The 7,903-nt window shown below is 41.5% G+C and overlaps 1 long non-coding RNA gene across 1 annotated transcript in view; it reads right to left on the minus strand.

The window, feature by feature from the left end:
- Positions 1-674: 674 nt before the first annotated feature.
- The window catches only part of LOC120600385 (uncharacterized), a 9,260-nt gene continuing 2,031 nt past the window's right edge, over positions 675-7,903 (minus strand). Inside the window, exons 3-4 of the long non-coding RNA XR_005652183.1 lie at positions 2,997-3,179; positions 675-2,083 (exon numbers count right to left, since the gene is read on the minus strand). This is a non-coding gene — a long non-coding RNA (uncharacterized LOC120600385). The remainder of the gene's footprint in view (positions 2,084-2,996; positions 3,180-7,903) is intronic.

Below are 7,903 nucleotides of genomic sequence, written 5' to 3' on the forward strand. Positions count from 1 at the left end.
CGTACTTCCCTGCTCCCTTGTGAATTATCTTTTAGAGGTATTACATGTGTAAGACGGTCTTCCCCTCAGTAGATGACTAAGTAAACTGGCACACACTTGCAGACTAGCCAGTATAGTAACCATGGTGAATCAGGAAGATGTGTCACTCACTCAGCAAACAATGTTGGCAAGGGCTGTGTGCTGCACTACAGTGACTCACTGTACGAGCGTTCCCTGGCGACCTTTACACGACTTACTGATCCTTTCCTATTTGGCTCTTCTACACGCTGCACAATCATCCCTATGCTGCCCCTCCCCCCACACTCCACTCCAGACCCCCGGATAGAGCCAGCATCCCATCTTTGTCTGAGGTTTCAGGTCGACTGGCCTTCTAGGCGCCTCTGTGAAGCACCCTGCCCTCCAAGCCCTCCTCAGACCCTGAGAATGAGCAGGAACCTGGGCGTTTCCATCCTGCGTTAGCTAAGAGGTCCCTACTTCCAGGCTGACTTTTGTTGGTACTGAGGGTGGGGCTCCTCTACTTCAGGCCCACCCTCCCAGCCCCCTGCAGCTCTGTAACATCTGGGTATGTCACCCCACCGCCAATAACGACAACCTAGCATCATTCCCAGCGCTTCACACAGAGATCATCTTCTCCCAAATGGATTTTTCATTTCCCTTCTCAGAGGTGCCACTCTCGCCACCCCAGATAGACACTTATTCTACACCCATGTTAGGGAAGATGGAGGATTTCATCTCGTAAATCCTAGAGAAATATTTCCTTGATGATCTCAGGTCTCCCCAGGCTGGGCAGGAAAGGAAGCTACAGTCAGGGTTCTGTTTAAGCCCCCAGAAGACTTGGCTGATGACCTTCCAGTCTGCCCTTCTGAGTGCATGATCCTCCTTACATCTCATGGGACACTCCTAGTTACAAAGAAATCTGGGAACGTGGTATTTTAGCTGGACACATTGCCTACGGAATGGGACAGCAAGGAAGAAGGGGCAGATGGAGTTTGATGACAACTTGTTTTCTCAAAAACTAACGGTAGTTAGCTACAGGAATAGTGAGTTTTCAGGTCAGCCACACAAACCACACAGACTGAGAAAAAGCAACCCGATTTGGCAAACAAGAGGTCATCAATGGCCTTTGAAAGGGCAAGGTCAGAAGAGTATCCGTTTGGGAGTCGGGTAGGTAGAAGACAACTGACAAGGGTTAAACAATAAATGAAGGATGAAGAAGTAAAGATGCAGGACCCAGACTTCTCTACAGGGATATTGGAGTAACGAGAAAAGAGGAGAGAGAGATAATGGTAATGGACACGCAATCTCTGACCTTTATTGTGACTGCGTCTTTTCTTCCCCCAACTCAAACTTGACAAGACCTGCTAACAGCAAAATTGACTGGTTTGAGCTTTGGCTCCCAGGAAAGGTGCTAATGAGGAATAAAATGGCCAAAGGTTGACCCGCAGGAGGGAGAAGTGTGTGCCAGCTGAGCACTGAGCACTTTTTCCATGACAAAAAACCCTGTTAGTTCTTTCTTCTCTTCCTGCTGGTGCTTGCTTCCTCCTTCCTTGTCTTCTTTCTATTCTTCCTTTATGATCCTTTCTTTCTTCCATCCCTAACATATATGTCTTAAGTAGGGGCCTTATATTTATTGAGCACCTGCTATCTGCCAGGGACTGGATTTGGGGCCTTCTGTACATTATTTCACTAAGTTCTCTCAACATCCTTTGTAGGGATATACATGATTATCCCCATTTTACAGAAGAGGAAATTGAAGTTTGCAGAGGTTAAATAACCCAGCAAGGTCAGCCGGCTAAGGAGGTTGCCCCTGGGAATTACATCTTGATCCATTAACTCCTATCAAGGAGTTATAGAAATGTCAATTCTCAAAAGAGACATGGAATTCTAGTTGTTGTTGTTGTTGTTGTTTTTAATAAAGTCCAGATCTGTCTTTCTATCAAGGGCCACTGACCTGCTAATAGAAATCCTCAGAAGGGTGAGCTTGAAGAATCCAAATGTTGTGCTGTCAGTCTCTGTCTTCTGTGAGCCTAAGCAGGCAGCGAAGCTCCAGGTGCTTAGCCAGCCCCCTCCAGGGGTGCTGGACCTGTTAGCAAAATGACAGTGAGCAGGAGCCTGTGGCCACAAGCCTCTGCGTACAGAATCTCCCAGATGACGGACCAAAGAGTAGCAACTTTCATAACAACTTGACATTGACAGAGTTTTTAATAAACATAGACATTTTCTACTGTTATTGCTCCAATCTTTTTCAGAAAAAATAACCAAGGGTTTTGCCCTTTACTTGGGTTATCAGCAGCAATAAAATATCTGGAATGAATCCACTTGAGCCTTTCCAGAAACTGTCAGTCTCCTCTCTCCTCTCCATCTGTCTGTCTGTCTCCACGCCAGGTTACCTTTCTTGAGACTCTTTTATTTGTGGGAACCTACCTTAAAACCTATTTTATGTGGTAAAAGAGGCAAAATGTGATGGCTACATGCTCGTTTATTATTTTCTCATTACATCGCCCTTTAGTGAACCAAATACAACCTATTTGATCAACACACATTTATTGATCTCATCTAAGGCTGAGTAAACATGAAAAGCAATTCTGTGATGTAGTTAGAAAAAACATCCTAAGCTATGGTGCTGGTTAACCTTTTAATTCCCAATGTCTGGTAGGACCAATTACGGATATTTTTAAAAAGAGAAGAGCCTGGGGCACGGCAGTGACAGAGATTATCTGAAGCATTTTGTCTTTAACTTTTTAAAGACTTGGATCAAGACATTGTGTTGTGCAACATGAATATTTTTTCTTTAAAAGGCAAGTATAGAGATTACCTCTGGGGGACGGGAGGGGAGGAGACAGTGCGGAGAAAAACATTTCCCTAATATTTGTATTTTACTGTGTGCCCATCTGAGCCTTCTTTTAAAAAACAAAAACAAGTTAAAATGAAAAAAAAAGAGAGAACACCCCCACAAAAGAGGGGGCACAAGTAGAAGATGTTTTTGAGAAACTCACCCCGCTCTGTACAGATTCACTAGAAACATGTCATTGCCATTTCTTTCAAGCTGACACTCCTGTTATGAATTCACAAAGCGCCTCAGCTGTTCAACTCACTAACGGAGGTATGCGGATGGAAGGCTTTCGGCTTTGGGTTCTAACTTCTAAGTTGCTCTCATTGTTTCTCAAGGTCACATGCGCCTAACAGAGGGTGAAAGGGAAAAGTGAGGCATCGTCACTGAAACCTCGAGGGGAAACATTTTGGGCGGCACATAGCTGATGTTTCCGGCGAAATCACATTGTTTTGTTTGCGAACCACTGGCCCTAGCATCCCCACTCGTTAGTGGAGATTTTCCAGTTCAGAGATTCATTAATTCGGAACCCCTGACTGGTTTGGTATAAAAAACTTGAGTTCCAATATCTCAAATGCCTGCAGCTGAAACCCACATGGAATCTTTCCCAATAAATAGGGACTCACTTTGTATGTCCCTCCAGGCAATACGACTGCAGAGTGAAGAAAGAATAGCAAAAGATGCTCTCTCCATATCCTGCACACCCTTCCTTAAAATACACATATGTATTTATTTCTCATATGAAGCAACGTGAGGCAAACTGGTCATTGTTAAGCTGCTTTATATTACCAAAGGTTCTTTTAAAAATGGTTGGTGTTTGAAAGTTTAGTCCAACAATTCAACATTTTCTAGATACTGGAGTAGGTAGAAATAAATATAATTACATTTTTTTCAGAGGCCCTACATCTGAAAAATTCAATTGCATAGAAAGATAAAAGCATTGTGAATGGTTTTTACTTAGCCCTTTTTTTAAAAAAAATTCTATAAAGAATGTCTTCAGATAAAAGCTCTTTTAATCTACTTTGGTGCTTGTTTAAAGATGATTCATTGGTTGAGTTGTGAATGAAAAGAACTTAAAACTAATCTGTAGAAGGTCATCGTTAAGGGTGGTCGGTCAGAAGTGAAGTCAGAGCATCTCCAAAGGATGATTAGTTGTTGGACAAAAGAAGTCAACCCCGAGCTCCTGGAAGCAGAAACCTTGGCTTCTGGCTCTGATTCTGAGGACCCAGCAACATGTCTGAGCAAAATCAGGGATTTCACCCACCATGCTTGAGATGTTATGGTACAGGGGTACTTTTCCTGGGGCAACTGGGGTGCATTTTGGATTCTAGGGACATGGGGGTATGTAGGCAGCGGAAGGGAGGAAGGGCAGGGTTCAAAGAGAGGACGGGATAGGGCGAGAGGAATAGCAAAAATGTTCTGTGCTGTGATGGGCAGGACAGGTCCAGAGTCTGGATTCTGAGTACAAAAAAGAAGAGATTAGACTATATTCCTCAGAAACCAGGTGCTGCCTGAGAATCAGCCTCCCAGCAGAGGCAAGAACAAGGTAGGGAGGGGGAGGAAAGAGGGTGACTAACTGCATTGCTGACAATCTCCCACCTCACGGGCACCAAACGTAGGATTTGCTTCAGTAAATCTGGAATGTTGAGAGGGGCAAGGCCTCCCGTGCTCCCTGGTCGTTCTTCACTTTCCTGCTCACGCAGAATTCTCTAAAAAGCCAGGAACACAATTCACAGATGGAAAAAAAAAGAAAAAAGATTTAAGATGCAAATAAGGTCAAATGAAGGCGTGAACAAGATATGAAATGTTTTGTTCGGTCCAAGTATGGAGGGCTGGTACCGGATTCTATTTTGGGTTCTGATGGTCAGTTCAGCCCAACCTTACAGCATGAAAGCTTCATAACAGAAGGAACTTCCTTGTAGTAACTGCTGTATCCCCACTGCCTGCACTGATTGTGGAAGAAATGGGGCTGGAATGTGCTAGGTGCTATACCACAAAGCAAAAAGGTGCAAAGAAAGGCTCTGACGAGGTTTGCGGTTAGTGAGACTCAGTATTAAAAGGTATTTCCCAGAGTGTGCTAACGAAGAGCTTGGAATGCTGAGGAAGCAAACAGGAAGAAGTTAGGGCACTGGACAGGAACTACTGGACGGCTCAGGGGAGAATCTGCTTAACTACTGATCTGAGAAGAAGGTAAATGGAAGAAGATATAAAACCAGGTGTGTCTGGCTCTAGTCTTTCTACAGTCTCAATTATAGCACCTGAGACTCTAACTGTTGAATTTAAGACTACTTTGTTAGTTATAGTGAATTCGCTAGTCTGTGTTTAAGACATTGTTTAGGAAAAGCAATAAAAACCGTAAAGCAAACTCACCATTTACTGCTCTTCAACTTTGATGGTGTCCAAAATACCACCTTTCTTTACCATATTCTAGCCATAAATTACGTTATTGCAAATAAGAGAAAAATCCTCCTCGTGCACAATGACAAAAGTGTATGCCTGCCCTAGTTCCTAACTCGCACAAAGACATTATTATTCACTGATGATTCCTTGCTGCTTAGGCTCCTAGGTTAAAATGGATATAGTTGTATGATAGATAACAGAGTATCGAGCATTGGAGTTTGTGCTCATTTACATCATCTTTGCCTAGTCCAAGTGCTCTGAGGTGTATTACACACTCTATCAAAGAAAAGAAAAAAAGCCAGCTTATAGGTGATGACTAGGATATTGTATCGAAATATTTGTTTTGCCTGTTTGCTCCTACGATCTCCCCAAGTCATTCTCACACCACTAGATGGAAGACTGGCTTCTCTCTGACTCTCAATATTTATGTGCTGTCAGCAGCAGCCTTGGTTCCTCAGTGAAGGATCTCCTAAGCTGGAAAAAAAAAAAATCCCACACTAGGCCCGAGAGAACCATCTTGGGAGAATGCCTCTTGTCAAGGTATAGGATTGACATGAAAATGTTGAAGACACTAGCCACGGACGGCAGACCATTTAGTGAATGGGCATGGGCTGTGGGTCAGGCTGCCAAGGTTCAAATCTCAGCCCTTCTAGTTACCAGTTGTGTGATTTTGGATATGTAATTTTCTCTTTGCGTCTCGGTACACTTGGCTTTTTTTTTTTCTTTTTTTACTCTTGGTTGTTTCACAGGGATAATATTAACATCCACCTTGTATGATCTAAGGATTGAATGAGTTAACTAACATTTGCCTGTAAAGAGCTTAAAATAATTCTTGAGACATAGTCCAACCCTTGGTAAATGTTAAATGCTTTTTTATTGTCATTTCTCTCTTGTTAAACTTTGTAAGTTATTAGGTTAGTTTAGGTCAGCTACAGAGAACTAAATTATCTAGCATCAACTAAAAGTATTTATTAGAGATGTAAGTTTAACGTTAATATTCCCAATGAGCAGGGAAGTACCATTATCCAACTTTGTCCCAGCAGACCTCCCAGATGTCATTGTTTTCATGTGACAGCAGCAATTTCATCAAACAGTATGCTTTCTGCATCCTCTTAATTCGCTCTATTGAAATTCCATTAAAATTGTTTTCTAAGGCAATGGAGCAATTTGGTAGGCCAGATTTTTTTCAATTTTTTTTTTTTTTAGCTCAGACCATTTTTCAATTACTGATATCCGGGCTGTGAGAGAAGCACCCAGTTCCAAAGGTAATGAATCTAGATTTGACAGCTCTAAGTCCAGCTCACTCTGAATATGTGTTTGATACGTTTAGAAAAACCATGCCAGCATTCTTAGAGATGAACATGCACAGAAGGCCCCAGGAATGAAACTTGGGCTTTCCATTGGTTCCAGAACCCTTGTTAAAAGGGAAGAAAAAAAATCTCTAAATAAATGTGTGTATAAGATAATATTCCACACAGAACTGTCAATGTGAGGTTTTTTTTTTTGTCCCTGAGGATGACTTTTGTCACTCTTTTGCTTTGCCCAAAAAAACATTCAGAAGAACATAATTTACTAATGTTACAGATTCAAAAATATACTTTTTCCTTAAGCTTTTAAGTTTGGTTTACAAACTTTTACTCTTCTGTTTAAAAATCACTTTAGAGATCCTTGAGGAAAATAATAAACAATAATAAACTGACAACTGTCTGACGAAGATCCCTTCATTAACACTTAAAACTTAAATAAATTTTATAAATCTAAAAAGTTAAATTTATAAAACTGGTGAATCTTAAAATTCTCTTGTTTTAACACTGCTTATAAAGCCATTAAAACTTCAACTTAAAAATACAGTCTAAACCATGACTCAGTGACACATCGCAAATTAGAATCACAGAGTAGATCTATTTAAAGCCCCTACTACGTCACATTCTTGCGATCACAACGAAACACAGTTTCTTTCCAAACTTAACTCAAAAATACAAATAGCGTAGGGTTAATTTCTTTTATTATCTGTTCAGTTAATCCTAGACCTCCCTGAGGGGAAGTACGCTAACTCACTGAATAGAAGACATTTATAGTGTACCTGCAATTTGGGGTTGCCACCTCACCTGCCAAGGCTGCTGACAGACATTCCAAAAGAGAACGCAGGTGGAACTCTGACACCGAGAGTGACTTTTCCCGTGACTGCCTGTGCAGTTGGGTTCTTTTTAATAGTCAGTTTGCCACGGACTCCGAAATATAGAATACACCACTGCGACGTAAAAATTATTTTGAGCTAAAGTCATTTGAGTGTCAATACTTGCAGAAGGAGGCTTTCTCTAAACTCCCCTTATTATTGGCCTAAACGCAGAACCTGCCAAAAGAATTCAACTGTCATAAATCTCCTCCTTGGGAGTTTTACAACTTTTATCACTGGAGATGAAGTCCCCAGAATAAGAGATCGCTGTTTAGATCTTGTCACAAAACTATTGTATCTCCATCTGTTCTCTTAAGGGCCCACTTACTTTTCCTAAAAGTCATTTGTTTTCACATAAGTGCCCTTTCTCTCCCTTCCCTTCCCCTGTTAAGATGGCATATTAGCCCCAAATTCTAATCATTCCCTGAGTCACGTTCTTCTGTGTGCTTCTATGTATGTACATGAATAAAAATTGGTATTTTCTCTTGTTAATTTGT

Source organism: Pteropus medius, unplaced genomic scaffold (assembly GCF_902729225.1).
Source record: "Pteropus medius unplaced genomic scaffold, Ma_sr-lr_union100, whole genome shotgun sequence".
Classification (NCBI taxonomy): domain Eukaryota; kingdom Metazoa; phylum Chordata; class Mammalia; order Chiroptera; family Pteropodidae; genus Pteropus; species Pteropus medius.